Below are 3,007 nucleotides of genomic sequence, written 5' to 3' on the forward strand. Positions count from 1 at the left end.
CCTCCCTCCGAGCCGGCGGCCGGCCGCTCCGCTCAATCCCGGCGAGCCAGAGGGAGGCGGCCCGCTCCTCCCATGGATCGGGCAGCGAGAAGGTGACGAGGGGGCTCCGCTGGCCCCCTCCCTCCCTCCCGCCGCCTCCCCGGGAGGGGGGCTGGCCGGTGGGGGCAGCGCCGCGGCCCGAGGAGGAGGGAGGGCGGCGGTTTGGGGGCCGGGGCCCGGCTGCCCGCCCGCCCCCCCCCTTCGCAGGCGGCCGGAGGGGACCCGCCTGCCTTCGCGCTGCTGCCTCCGGGGGCGGCCTGAACCCACCGCCGCGGCTCGCAGGTGGCGGCCGGAGCGGTGAGGAGGAGTCCCTTAGCGCTGCCGCGGGGCTCGGCGAACGTTCCCGCCGCTGCTCATGCCGCCGGCCGCCCGCTCTGCCGCCTGCTGCCCCCTCGCAAGCGGCGGCGGTAGCGGCAGCAGCATCCCCGCTGCCGGCGGGCAGTCACCTCCGCGCCCAGCCCGGCCCAGCCCGGCCCAGCCCCGCCGCTCCCGCCTCCTCCCGCAACCGGCGGGGAGCGCGCGGCGCGCCGCGGCCCGGCCCCGCCCCACCGAGACCCGGGCTACTGCGGCGGTCGGAGCGTGCGCGAGACCCCGCCGCGGCGGCGGCGGCGGCGGCAGACTGCAGAACTGCGGCGGGGGCGCGCGCGCGCGCGCGCTCCCGTCCGCCCGCCCGCCCGCTACCGGCGGAGGGGAACGCGGGTGGGGGAGGAGGGGGTGCGCCCGGCAGTGCCGCCGCTGTACTGCGGCACGGCCCGCCCTGCGGCACGGGCCAATGGGAGGGCAGGGAGAAGCGAGCCCGCTGCCCTGATTGGCTGGTGCGTGCGCGAGCGTTTGTATCACCGGGGCTGGGCGGGGGTGGTCGGGCCCGGCGTGGCCGCGGTCCGGCGGGGTCCGCGCGGCCGTCACGTGAGGGCGGGGCGGGAAGAGGCGCTGGGCGGGAGCGGGCGGTGAGGGGAGAGGGTCGCTCTGCTCTCCCCCTCCTACGGCCATGTCGGGCGGGGGATACCCCTGCCGTGCCCGGGATACCCCTGCCGTGCCCGGGATACCCCTGCCGTGCCCGGGATACCCCTGCCGTGACCCGCCACCTCGGCGTTCTGCGGGACACGGCGGGGAAGGGCCGCGTCCGGCCGGCGGGGGCACCGCCGGGTCTCTCGGGAGCTCGGCCTGCCCCGGCCGTGCCCGCTTGTCAGCGGGGATGCTGTTCTCCCCCCCCTCTTCCCCTTCGCAGTCCCTGCTGCCCCTCTGCCGAGTGCGGCTCTCGTCGGGCTTGAGCCGCTTTTGGTGCAAAACAGCTGGAAATGGGGCCAGCAGACCCAACAGTTCTCCACAGGGCACGTTCGAAAGTAGTTCCTGAAGATCTGGGTACACTTGTGCTTTCAGATTTGATGAGTGATAATCCACACGCCCCATTAGTGCTTTCCTCTCAAGCCCATTGCGTGAAAAAAAAGGATTTTAAAAGTGGGTAACGTAGCTATTCCTTCTGGCTTTAGCAACTAACCCTGGCGGCCACAAGTTGCTGGGTGATAGGGTCAAGCCACTGATCTCTCGGTTCCTCTGCTGTTGCCCGTGGGAAGATGGGTGCCAAGGGGCTGGCAGCTGGCTGGAGTGCGCCCAAGTGCACCCGAGATGGCAGCAGGAGCGTAAGAATCCAGATCCGTGTTGTTCACGTGTGTTGAGTTTCTTCAGACATGGAGTAAAAAAAGGATGGAGATATGGAATTGCTCGCCTCCCCCAAATACGATTTGGTCTCAGTCACTGTGCTTGTTTTTATGCAGTAGGCGTTACTGGTGGCTTCATTTTGTTTTACCCAGCTCCTGATCTAGTAGAGTTAAGTTGAGGGGATCATCTTAGGAGTTTCTTCGCTCCAGTCGCAGGCACACAGCTTCCAAACGCTCCACAGGCTTCTGTATCAGTTTTTTTGGATCATAAATGTAAAAAGTCTCTTGACGTGTAAAACTCTGAGCTAGAAATACAAAATTATTGGTGAATCACTGAAGTAGTGATGCAAATAAGTGATAGTAAAATGACCTTCTACTTAAACTTGGGGCCCCCAGCACAAGACAGGCACGGACCTGCTCAAGTGGGTCCAGAGGAGGCCACGAAGATGCTCAGGGGGCTGGAGCAGCTCCCCTGTGAGGACAGGCTGAGAGATTTGGGGGTGTTCAGCCTGGAGAAGAGAAGGCTCTGGGGAGACCTTAGAGCGGCCTTCAGTGCTGAAAGGGGCTGCAGGAGAGGTGGGGAGGGACTCTGGATCAGGGAGGGTAGGGATAGGGTGAGGGGTAATGGTTTCAAACTGAAAGAGGGGAGATTGAGATGAGATATTGGGAAGAAATTCTTCCCTGTGAGGGCGGTGAGGCCGTGGCCCAGGCTGCCCAGAGCAGCCGTGGCTGCCCCCTCCCTGACAGGGCTCAAGGCCAGGCTGGATGGGGCTGGGAGCAACCTGCTCTGGTGGGAGGTGTCCCTGCCCGTGGCAGGGGGGTGGCACTGGGTGAGCTTTAGGGTCCCTTCCGACCCAAACCACTCTGTGATTCTATGCAACAGTCAAAAAGAGGTTTCTCTGTCCTCCAGCATCGGTAGATGTTGAACAGGAACATTTCTATGTGCAGTAGAACACAGTACACGCAGTAACGATCTATAGCCACATCGTGGAATTTCCTCATTGTCGCTTTGATGCAGAGCACAGACATAAGAATTTCCTAGTGAGGGTTTCCGTAGCAGAGGGAGAAATTCTGCTCCTTCAGCTCTGAAACTGAGATTTGTCAGTAATACTTTGATGGATGTTATTGCAGTGGGTACCAAATGGATGGGTACATTGAGTGATGCATTTTGTCACAAAATTATTTCTGAGTTACCAGTAGTGGCTATGTAACTTGACATATGTCATTTATTTTATTGAGTGTAAAACTAGCTATAAAAATACAACATTGAGCTGCTGTATACATATATGGCTTAAATTTGAAGCTTCAGC

Source organism: Leptosomus discolor, chromosome 13 (genome assembly GCF_034619465.1).
Source record: "Leptosomus discolor isolate bLepDis1 chromosome 13, bLepDis1.hap2, whole genome shotgun sequence".
Lineage (NCBI taxonomy): Eukaryota > Metazoa > Chordata > Aves > Leptosomiformes > Leptosomidae > Leptosomus > Leptosomus discolor.